Source organism: Apium graveolens, unplaced genomic scaffold (genome assembly GCF_009905375.1).
Source record: "Apium graveolens cultivar Ventura unplaced genomic scaffold, ASM990537v1 ctg4669, whole genome shotgun sequence".
NCBI lineage: Eukaryota > Viridiplantae > Streptophyta > Magnoliopsida > Apiales > Apiaceae > Apium > Apium graveolens.
Window position 1 is genome coordinate 48,135 of NW_027418637.1, and position 13,094 is coordinate 61,228.

The 13,094-nt window shown below is 34.1% G+C and overlaps 1 long non-coding RNA gene across 1 annotated transcript; it reads left to right on the forward strand.

Moving 5' to 3' along the window:
- The first annotated feature begins 226 nt into the window (after positions 1-226).
- On the forward strand, positions 227-9,039 carry LOC141702112 (uncharacterized). The gene is made up of 3 exons (XR_012567017.1): positions 227-445; positions 1,565-1,719; positions 4,224-9,039. It is a non-coding gene; the product is annotated as an uncharacterized LOC141702112 (long non-coding RNA).
- The last annotated feature ends 4,055 nt before the right edge of the window (positions 9,040-13,094 follow it).

Genomic DNA, 13,094 nt, shown 5'->3' on the forward strand with positions numbered 1-13,094 from the left:
AACCAAACACTAACAAAAAGAAAAGTTCCAATTCCCATGAAGTGGACCAAAATGCCTTTAAAACCAAATGACCCTATATTTGAATACCTAGAGGAAAAAAGTTTTATCAGATGTATCAAATGATGTAATGGCCTGTTTGGATATAGCCCCATTTCATTTCAAATATTGAATTTGTCTCAAATTTGTTGTTTGGATATGTGAGGGATTTGGATTTGATCCAAATCCTACCTATTTAAAACTAAAGCCCATACATGAGAATTTGAAATACCAATTTTACATATGTCATTTGAAATGTAACTCAGCCCAATTATCAAACAGACTTTGGACACCATTCTCACACTCTCTCTCGCTCTGAATCGATTCTCCCTCCCTCCCTCCCTCACTCGACTCACTTTCTCATGCCCTCACTTCACTCTCGTATTTTTGCTTCATCGATCAACATGAGGTATGCTACGCGTGTGTGCGTGTGTGTATACATATAACATCTAATTGATTCAATTTATGTATATACAAATATATACAAATATCTAATAAATTCAATCTTGTCACACACACCCAAAACATTGATCAGATTTATATGTTTGATATTTGAAATTAACTAATCTTGTTGGTTTTTTTTACGATTTGAAAGAGAAATCAGCTCAAGGGTTAGAATAGTATACAGTTTTCTCTAAATTCTCACTGATTTATCTCAATTTATGCTTTATTATTGTAACTGTTGGTTTTAGTTCAACTTCTTTGCTTTTATGTTTGAACTTGTCTATATTTAGGGCTTGTTAACTTAAATGGAATTACATTAGTAATTGCATATTTTTTAATTGAAAATACAGAAATTCTCATGTCTGAACGTTTCACAAAAGCGACCAGGGGATATTGATCAAAATGATGTTGATATGAAATTTTTGTTAGCAATTGAAATCGACATATTTAAGAATATTGAGTCACGGGCCTTAATTTAATATAGGCATGCCTAGTATTTTATTATATTGTGTATGCTATGTATATTAGGCTTCTTTGATTAATTGGTGTTGAGTGGTTAGCAAGATTAGATAAGATTATTTTTTGGTTAGCTTGGGTAATTCAATTAATCTGGTAAATGTGATTGCTAGTCAGAAACTTTAAACATCATGATTCCAGTGTTAATGTAAACATTTACGGGAAAGTAGAAGTGTACGTCCTTAATCCAGTGATTGTAGAATAACGGTCATTGTAGTCTTAATACCTATGCACAATTCCAGTGAAGAGAGGATTAGAACTTGTCATGCCCATGTTTAGTGTTTAATAATAGAAATTATAGAATGTCATGGTTTGTTGCAGACTTGCAGTAATCGTGATGGATTGTTATAAAGTCCTGATGCCTAAATTATCTACTTTTATGTCCAAAGTAAATATTTTCTGGTGAAGTTTAGTTTTTTGTTGGGGCTGTAATTTGTGTCAATTGCAATTTTATAAGATTTTCTCGTAAATGTTGTGTTGGGATTTAAATTTATGTTAATTTCTTGATTGTGCTGCTTGTAATTCTGTTTTAAATTGATTTTGGTTTGTTTTGTTTTGTTTTTCGAAGCACGAGGTGGTGGAGAGAAGTAAAATTACGAGAGACTGAGATGGTGATGTTGGTGATATGGTTTTAAATTTGCGAAGGAACCAGAAGGATACAATCCTGTAAATTGCCACCTTCGCTACAACAGCCAAAAGCATTCAGCTAACCAGCAAGATTAGGTATGAGCGTAATATAACTCATTGCCATCTATCATGAATACTATAGACATAGACCCGTAACTTTGAGAAGGTGACACATTCTAGGAAAGCATCAAGAAATAACCTCAGCAAGCAGTTTTCAGAATTTATATCTGGTGTAGCAAGCACTACACAACGAGATATGCTCATACATACTAACAGTAAGGACACAGCCATGAGAGGTTCAAAATAGAAAGAAAAAAAAAGGCCAATCACCTCCTTTAACAATTACTTGTGAATCTTTTTTTCGATGTCTTACCCCATAACTTTGAGGGAATTAGAAAACCTTGACCATGCATCAAACTAAAGAAGACTTCCCAAGTCTAAGCCAAACATGGTGACCACTGTGTAGTCTAAGCCAATCAGGGTATAACAATTTTACACTATAATCTCTATGACACAGAGATAGTAATACTTCCGGATGCATATTCATCCAGAACACACAAAATTATTAACTGGAATATATAATCCAGTATTAAAATGTCAGAACCCTCCCCCCCTCCTTTCCCTGAATTTTTCTGTCTTAGTAAGAAAGGAGATAGGTGATAAAAAATTAATAACTAACTTGCCAGTATAATGATGTATATGGCCCTTCCACTAACATTAAGTGTCAGCAACATTAGAGACACAATATTAACATCCGCGCAGTAGGCTCTTACTAATAACATAAAATAGTAGCTCTTAGTATGTAGTGATAATCAGCTCTTCATATACAAATACAAAAGAAGCGCCTAAAACATTTAGGGTTCTTAAGATTATACGATAAGGTCTTGCCATGTATTCAAAAGACCGAGGCGACTGAACTCTAAAGACAAATTCAACAAATTCCATATTATATATTGATTTCCAACTGAACACAAATTTCATATTACATAGTCTACATGTACCTGATGCAGTATGTTCTTCATAACCTTCTAATAAAGATTTTTTGAGTTCTACAAAAGTATTTTTGTCCTCAAACGCAACACGTGGTTCTTAGTAGAAAGGGCAAAGGAAATCTTCAAAAGCCATAACCATTATCCACACAACAAACACCACAATACTAATTAATATACTTTCTGTGGCATATAAACATATATAACATGATAATATACCAGATATAATGCTAATTTACCCTACACAAAGATCCCTATTAATTCTTTCCCCCCGTGTTTACTTATACTCCAGTTGCACTTGCAGCCAGAAAGCACCGTCTGAAAAAAATGACAACGTTTTGGAAAATTCCACGAGCAAGTGTTGTAATAACCCCTATCCCGAAATGATTAATATCTCAATATCTAATTTACCAGATATCACACTACATGGCCCTTCGACTAGCACCATATGTTGAAGCATGCAGAATTCAGGGCTATCAGACTACACAATAACAACCCATAATAACAAACATGCAGTAAGTCCCGGCTCTCTCTCAACTGTGGTAATCAGCTTATAATGTAAAATACTGATGAAAGTGTGTAATGACTAATTAGAGACATAGTAGAGAGTTATAAAACTTATAAATAGGGACTGAGCCAGACTTCGATGTAATTTTCCAGGTTTACTGTGACTGATCTCTGACTATCCACGAATTTTAAAATTTAAACATCATCTAACTTATGCACTGTCTTTAGTGGAGGTGGTTTCCAGATATATGCTATGACAATGCTCCTGGCAAGCTTGTACTTTAGCCTAGATTTCACTTCTGAGAGTACATACTAGCATACTGAGTGCTGACACCAAGTATAAATAAAACAATTTGAAGAGGCATACTTAAAAAAAAAGCATAACCAAGTCGATATCATCAAGGGATATTTGTAAAAAAAATGCATAATCAAGTCGATATCATCTTCCTCGTCATCTTCACTATCTTCTCCACTATCATCTTCATTATCATCATCTTCCCTTTCATCTCCACTGTCATCTTCTTGAGTGTTCCAGTTGACTTGTGTGAACCCATCGATTTTGAAAAGGCTCTTTGTATACCTGAAAATTTGACCACAATAAAATGCATCCATGAAAATTCTGGCCTTTTCATTTTCGGGGATACACAAGTCGGCCTCTTTATTGTCGGAGTTATACAAATACCAGACATCATCATTTAATAGTAGAAAGTCATCACCCCGGAAGTACCCATGAACAAACTGCACAGGCTGATTTACAATAATATTGAGCCTTAGAGTCCACGATGCCTGAATGCCACCGCCACTAAGTCATGCCTCGTCATCCAACGACCACAAGTTAATCTTGCGATCATAATCACTCCTTGTAAAAATAATAGCAGCAATAGAACCATTGTATTCGGTGATGCGAGCATGAGAATCAAAATCATCGAATTCGGTGATACCTGTTAGAATTCAAACCCTCAATTGTGACAAAGTTGACAGATAGTTAGTTATGTTGGCAGCTAGGTAGTTTAATTATGGTATGGATAATATAATATGGTAGATTAAGTCAGCAGAGAGAGTACATTTCCTGGAGTGTGAAAATGTGAATAATCACCCATGCAGATATAAATACCAGGAAAAAAGGTGGCGGAGGAGAATACAATGAACAAAAGAAATTGGAGATGATGGCACATGCAAGTATACATGAGTTGTCCTGTGGAAAAAATAGATAAAATAAAAGACACTGCATGAAGTAAAGAAGGCAGCAGCTGTCCACAGAAAACAAAGGAGAGCATTCATGTATAGAAACCTAGAAATAAGGTAGCCTGAGTTGAAAATTGCAGTGGGAAAGAAATAACAGCAAGCTGGTCATAGTCTTATATGGTAGGCTAATAAATATTGTATATTATGTAAGCACTGATGTAAGGTGATGTATTTAAAGCCTATAAAAGGCTTGTTGTGCATGAAAAATATATAACACATAGAAGTGAATCAGGAGAAAAAAGAGAGCTGTAGCTCTAGAGAGATAGGAATCAAAAGGCTGAAGCCTAGTGAAAGAAAATCAAGCCGTAGCTTGAAGTTGTAAAAGTTATAAGAGTTGTAACTCTTATTTGTAATATTAATATATAAAGTGTGAGTTTGTTATATTGAAAATTTAAATTATATTGAGTGATGTTTGTGTCTTAATATTATCGAAACTTATTGATTAAAGCCCATTCACGTTTCCAACAAGTGGTATCAGAGCTACGTTTCATTCGTGGAAAAATGGTGCATATGATGAATGCCCAGGTTCCGATATTGACAGACGCAAATTACGAGGAGTGGAGTATCCAAATGAAGTCACTACTCAGTTCATACGAAATTTGGGATATTATTGAAAACGGGTATGACGATCCCACATCAGCCGCTGAAGCAGCACTTTCAGATGCTGAGAAGACGGTGTTCAAAGAATGCCGGAGTAAAAATAGCAAGGCATATTTCTGTTAGGACCTTTCTAGGCCTGCTCTTTATTTATATTATATATATAGGCTGCCAGGAGATATTGAACATAAACGGATTCTTTTATTGATAAAAGGACACACACACACAACTAGGTGATATTCGAGAGATCACCACTCTCCACACTAATACCCTTTAACCTTATTCCTTGATTCCTTGATACCTCCAACATACAGTTGGCTTCATTATTTATAATCCTAACATCAACACATAATCCCTAAATTAAAGCTAAAATATATTATTCCCACCAAATCCTCCCTTCCCTTCCAAATCTGTAACTGATGCACAAACTAATTATTCAGATTTGTAACTGATTAAATATTTATTATGTTGCCTAACATTACCCGCCGCCCAAACTCAAACCTTGTCCTCAAGGTTCAAATGAGGAAAGTCCTCCATAATGACCTCAAGTGATGTTTTCCTCATAATTCTCATTGGACTCGTACACTGCAAGCTCATCTCCATGCATCCATAGGACTTGTAATTCTTTCTTCTTGCAGCGGTGTCCTGACCCATACTTTTCATCACAACGAAAGCACAGACCCTTTTCTCTTTTTTCCTGCATTTCGGCTTCTGACAAACGCCGAAATTTTGGAGTAGATGTTGTCTTCGCATAGGGCTGAATTTTAGAGGTAGAGGACACTGTAGAGAGTTGTCGAGCCACATTCCTTGAAAAATTAGTTCCAGACAGGATGGCCTGTTCCTTTGAAAAACTGTTGCCACTTTGATAAAGTTGCATGGCCATGTTTTTATCCTCAATTTGTTGTGCCATGCGCATCATCTTGGGCAGTCCCATGGGGTCCATTAGTCTCAACTCAGCACGTATATCAGGTTGAAGTCCTTTTCTAAATACGATTTCCAAAGTTGATTCAGATAAATCACTTAGAGAGGCAGATAATACCTCAAATTGACGACGATATTCTCGTACTGTGGTAATTTGTTGCAGAGAGAATAATTGGTCTTGAAGAGCACCCTCTTGCATGAATTGAAAATATTCGATCAATTGTTTTCTAAAATCTTCCCAACTGCAAAAAGGTTGTCGACTGTCCTCATAGTAGTACCAAGATAAAGCTTCACCTTCCAAACATATTACAGCTGACCTGATCTTTTCTGTTGGTGAGAGATTATTGAGTTCGAAATAACGTTCCCCGCGAAACAGCCATCCTTCAGGGTTCACACCTTCAAACACGGGAAATTCAAGTTGTCGGGGAATTAAATTCATGGATGTTATTGATGGTGGCAATCCATCACGCGTTTGAGTCAGTGGTTCTTTGTCTTTGCCATTGCCAGAGGCTGCTGGAGTCTCTTCATCCGGCCGTTTGGTGATGATGTCCAATTTTTTAACCAAAGCAAGAATACTTTCTTCGAGATCTGGTATTTTGTCTATACCAGATTGAAATTTTTCCATGTCTATCCGTTGAAAATCTGATCTCAATTCCCTAATATCAGCTTGCATTGCTTCCAGCTTCTCCTCAATTTCTTCGACCCGATTCTCGACTCGTTTTGCGTCTGCCATTGCCCCAAGAACGGAAGTGCTCTGATACCACTGTTAGGACCTTTCCAGGCCTGCTCTTTATTTATATATTATTTATATATAGGCTTCCAGGAGATATTGAACATAAACGGATTCTTTTATTGATAAAAGGACACACGCACAACTAGGTGATATTCGAGAGATCACCACTCTCCACACTAATACCCTTTAACCTTATTCCTTGCTTCCTTGATACCTCCAACATACAGTTGGCTTCCTTATTTATAATCCTAACATCAACTCATAATCCCTAAATTAAAGCTAAAATATATTATTACCACCAAATCCTCCCTTTCAAATCTGTAACTGATGCACAAACTAATTATTCAGATTTGTAACTGATTAAATATTTATTATGTTGCCTAACAATTTCATGATTTATCGAGGTGTCGACGAATCCACCTTTGATAAAATTGCAGATATAAAAAAGGCAAAAGACGTTTGGGAGATTCTGCAGAAATCGTTCCAAGACGTGGACATAGTAAAAAAGGTGTCGCTCCAAGTTATTCGTGGCGAGTTTAAAAATATCAAAACGAAGAGTTCCGAAAATATTGCACAACAAGTTTCCCGTTTAAAAAGGGTGACTAATGAGATCAAAAGGAACGGTGAAAGCGAAGCGCCAAAGAACATTACGAGTCGAGATAATTTCAATGAAGCAAAAAGTGCAACACAAATAACTTTTGAGTCCTTGATATTTTGTCTAAACGCAAGCGGGAAAAGCAACAAAAGACGGGTACATGTGTGTCATAAAATTGCAGAACGAGTGCACTACAAGACTAAAGAAATTCTAGATGACATATTGATAATGTCATTAAAATGAGGCGTCTTTCACAAAGAGAAAAATAAACTCAAAATTTAAATTCGGGTTTGAGGGGGAGTGTTAGAATTCAAACCCTCAATTGTGACAAAGTTGACAGATAGTTAGTTATGTTGGCAGCTAGGTAATTTAATTATGGTATGCATAATATAATGTGGTAGATTAAGTCAGCAGAGAGAGAACATTTCCTGGAGTGTGAAAATGTGAATAATCACCCATGTAGCTATAAAGACCAGGAAAAAAGGTGGCGGAGGAGAACACAATGAAGAAAAGAAATTGGAGATGATGGCACATGCAAGTATACATGAGTGTCCTGTGGAAAAAATAGATAAAACAAAAGACACTGCATGAAGTAAAGAAGGCAGCAACTGTCCACAGAAAAAAAGGAGAGCATTCATGTATAAAAACCTAGAAATAAGGTAGCCTGAGTTGAAAATTGCAGTGGGAAAGAAATAATAGCAAGCTGGTCATAGTCTTATATGGTAGGCTAATAAATATAGTATATTATGTAAGCATTGATGTAAGGTGATGTATTTAAAGCCTATAAAGGCTTGTTGTGCATGAAAAATATAGAACACATAGAAGTGAATCAGGAGAAAAAAGAGAGCTGTAGCTCTAGAGAAATAAGAATCAAAAGGCTGATGCCTAGTGAAAGAAAATCAAGCCGTAGCTTGAAGTTGTAAAAGTAATAAGAGTTGTAACTTTGTAATATTAATATATAATGTGTGTGTTTGTTATATTGAAAATTTAAATTATATTGAGTGATGTTTGTGTCTTAATATTATCGAAACTTATTGATTAAAGCCCATTCACATTTCCAACAATACCCTTATTAAATGTCGGAGCAGGGAACTTATAACACAATTAAACACCTCCGCGTTCAAATCAAAGGCAATCATACAATACCTTCCAGCAGTACACAAAAATCCATTGAAACAAACATCAAAATTATCCCCTAATGGAAAATTAATGAGATTAGGCTCAACATTACGCCAAACATTTGTAGTAGCAGAATAAACCTGAGCAGCAAAAGACGGGGAAACAACCCTAACAACCTTAAAATCATTACCAATTGAATCAAAACCAAATCCTAATACCACATGGTCACTACCTTGATCACATAAATTATAGAGGGGAACACGTTTGGACAATTTAATAGCAGGATTCTAAAGGTATAAATAAGAAACATTATCTAAAGTGCAGCAAACACAAACAATTCCACAAGCAGAACCGACAAGTGTACAAGTAGGCATATAAGGAAACTCATCTGGAGAGAATGAAAAGTCTAAATGAGCAACAGTTTGACGAGAAGAGACATCGAATAGTGAAAATGAGGTATTGGATTCATCCTGGGGGTCATAACAATGGCCGACATGAAGTTGATCATCAAATGCTGCTATTGCTGTTGTTGCGAGTTGTGAATTGACAAAATTAGGGCTTGAAATGTGGGTGAGCCAGGATTTACAAACTAATTTGAAACCAAGTAAAGAATCAACGAGAAGGTGAAGGAGAATTTGATATATGATATCGTCGGTGATGTAATGAGGGATACTTAATTTCAGCTCTTTCGAAGACGCTTCATTACTCATTTTCCACTTAGGGTTTTTTCTCACACTCTCCTCGCTGCCTGGGATCAATACAAACAAAGTTTTTTCCCATTAGTTTGCTTTTTCTTGCTTTAGTTTTTTTAATAAGAAAGTTTGAATAATTGTTGGATTATTGTTTTCTAGTTGTAAATAATGTGTTGTAAATTTTGAATTACTTGATTATGAATAACTTAATAATTACACTAGTGAGAATAAAAGTTGAAGAGAGAATTATATATTTCAATATCTTTCAGTATATATGATTTCAATAACTAAAGGTCCTATTTATAGATGTTGGTTGATAAGTCTTACTAAGGAAGCTATCTAAATCTTCTTTGATAAGTAAAGTCTTCCTTAATAAACTTTACAATTCTTCCTTACTAAGTTTCTTCTCTGAGAAGTTGTGCAAGTCTTACTCGATAAGTTTCGAGAGACTTCCTCAATAAGTTTTATGAGTCTTCTTGATTAAGTTTTGACAATCATTATTATATTACTAGGGACTTTTGCCCGCGCTACGCAAGTTTGTTATCCGATAATTTTTTAAATGTAAACTTTTATATAAATGTAAGTAATTGGTATATCGTATTTTGAGATAGTGAACTCTTAATTAAATTAACGAAAAAATAAAAAATAATAAAGATGGACCAAAAAACATAATTGTCAATTTTAAAGAAAACTACAGGAACCTATTGCTTGATTAAAACCTCAAATCAATGCGAAGATTAATCGCCATTTAAAAAGAAAACTACAGGAACCTATTGCTTCATTAAAATCTAAAATCAATGTGAGGATTATCTTCGCTAATAAGATTTTCACGTTAAGCAAATGACGATTATAAGAAGTCCAATAGTGCATAATGTCAATGCCTAAATTGTACCGTGATGACAAACAGAATGTTGATGATCAAGTTGAGGATTAATAAAGTGCTACTACAATATGAAGTGGATAAATGAAAAGATAAAATATGAAGGATTAACTATCATGAATTAGTGCTTAAAGGAATGGTTGGTATAATCAAAGAGAGGCCGCTTCATCAGCAAAAGCTCAGGAAAGCTAAGTCAGTACCAAAATCAGTCCCATACTCAAACTCCATGATTTTGATAAGGATGTATCAAAAGAGTGCCTCCAACCAAAGCAGATATGGGCATTTATGATGAAGAAGATGGCATGCCTCGATTGCACAGTTTGATCCGAGAAGTCATATCGCTGCAACCATTCAAGGTCCATTTCAGATACTTGAGCTCCAAAACTGATACTGAATTTGGATTAGTGAATTGACTGGATTCAGGGTTTACTAAATCCTGTGGACATTTCAGAGTAATGAACACATACATTCTTGATCAAGTTAATATTTTTTCTCATCATTTGAGTCGGGAGAAGGCTGACATCGGGGGATATGTTAGGATTTATCAAAAAAGGGGAGACATATGGGTAGTATATTGGAACTGGTCAACAAAATTGGACAACACAACTCCAGATGTGGTAAGACATACGCATGATATGGTGGAAGTTCTTGATGATTACTCTGAGGAGCTTGGAATCAAATTTCTGTGGAACATGAGGCCTAAGATTACTAACTATATGCTAAAGAAATGGTTGCTATAAAACCTATCATGCAAATATATATGAGGAGAATTAAACCTCGACATGATTACGATTTTACAAACTATACATTGTACTAAAATATGTAGTTAGTGTTCAAAATATTCTACATTTGCAAATTTAAGGAAGAGTGGGACGACATTAAATTGTTTACGTCATGAATTCTCCTCATATAGTGGTACTAAGAAAGAATAAGGTGCTTTTAACATTGGAATACTTGTTTGTTAACTACTTCTCTTATCGGATATGATTAATAATAAGACTAATAACACATGTAAATTTAATTGCAATAAGTCAGTTGTACATTACTCCCACTATAGGCCTTAAAAATTCACAACATATGTTCAAAAATACAAAAATCCATAACATGTCCTTGCATTGTACTTTAAAACACATGCAATGTAGGAGAATATCTAACATGCTTAATCAATGAAACTACTTAGGAGAATCCTGTACATAATGAGTTAAGTAGCACAATGCTCACACTTAGTGTTCCACAAATGAGACATATTCAAACTTTTGCTATATACTTTACCCTCAACACGAAATTCAGGCTCAACAGTCTTATCGCAGAGTGAGACATAATTCCTCTCCATAAGGATAACCTTCTAACTAGTACACTGGGTCTAAATTTCGTGCATTTGGACAAAACTTATATACATGCAAAAGATAGTTTATGTCTGTAATGTAAGCATACATCTTTTCAAACAAACTAAAAACTTCTATCAACTTCGACCTCATGTCAGTTCTATTGAGCAATTCATACATCTCCCGGCAAGTCTGTCTTCTTTCAAGGCCTCTAAATATAGCTTTAAATAAAACATAGCCGAACAAAGATGGGAAATGATTACCTGATATATGAGCCAACATTTAGAGATGGTGATCAACATTTTGCCTGAGAAACAGATTCCGAACTGAGTCGTAGAACATCGCTTGATCAACATTGTTACGAACTGAAAAAGCTATGAAACCATGAAATCGATCACGTGTAACCTCGATTGGATTATGATGAAACTGATACAGTGCCTCCCAATCCATCTTGTCCAAAACTTCTTTGATTCTCAGTGAGGTTTGCCTATTTAACCAAGCCATTAATAGTCTTGCAAAACTGTTAAAGGATCTGCATGGATAATAATGTAAGAAAAGATCAAACTGATAATTTCTGATTGAAGATTTTCCATAGTTTTGGTTAGTCTTAGAAATGACAGTTGTATGAGTAGATAATGTGATAGAGTAAGAACACTGTGAAGAGGTGTCTGAGATAATGAAAAGGTTGTGTTAAATTAGTTGTAATTATACCTAATGAACTTATCATCAAAATGAATCCATGCATGTTTAACAGTTAGGCCAAATAGACTCTTCACCTTCTATGGTTTTATTTTTAACCAAAAGATCTTTAATTTAGATTTTGCACTTGATGATGTAAGAATGCTCATCATACTGTAGTGTGTGATACGTGCCATAATAATTACACTTTACTACATATCTCTAGTGCATGACATTATTATTCTTGGGAGATTTAATATATAAAATGCTTTAACTTTAATGTCCCCACAAATGTCATACCATGTTTAACAAAACATATTTGTTTAAATGTACAAACATTTAAATTTCGATTTTATAATACTTTATAGTTTTTGAAAAATCGGTAAAACTACGATGAATCTAAAATAACGTAATATTGGTTTAATATCATATATTTTAGGATGAAATATTTGTTTAATATTATATATGTTATGATAAAATATAGGTTTAATATTAGTTTATATTGGCTTTATATAGTATATAAAGCCCGTCACAAAATGATAACCCATTTCTTTTAATTAATATTAGTAATAAATTCTCCATTTAATATCAATCTAAGCAATAATATAAACAAACTAATGATAATTGATCTTTTTTAAATCTATCAATATATCAAAATTTTAAATTTAATGTACAATACATTCGATCGAAAATGATAATAATTTATCCATGGTAAATTTATTTAAAATATAGTGAAGGCCATACAAAATTGAAAGGTAAATAATGCATAAATAACTTAAATTATGTACCGTCCTTAATATATACATTAAGAATTTATTTCCTTTTTCAAATTTTAACTTTAAAAATATATATGTAAACATAAAAGTAATCGGGTGAAATTTATGATACAACAATAACATATGTTTATAACTACACATTATATATTTTAATAAAATTTTAAGGATTATATTTTAATTTAAAAATTTTATAAATAAATTGCATTGATATTGGATTTATATGCAACTTAAAAACAGTGATACTCTTGTTATCTAACTGGTTTATGGCTGGGCTACAATTGATATATCGTTGAAACATAAAAGTAACTCTAAAATCTAATTGTTTTACGATTAGGAAATATTTGATATCTTGTTGAAGCAGAGAAGAAACCGACAAACATCCTATACGCTTAAAAAGTTGATTGATTATGCAAA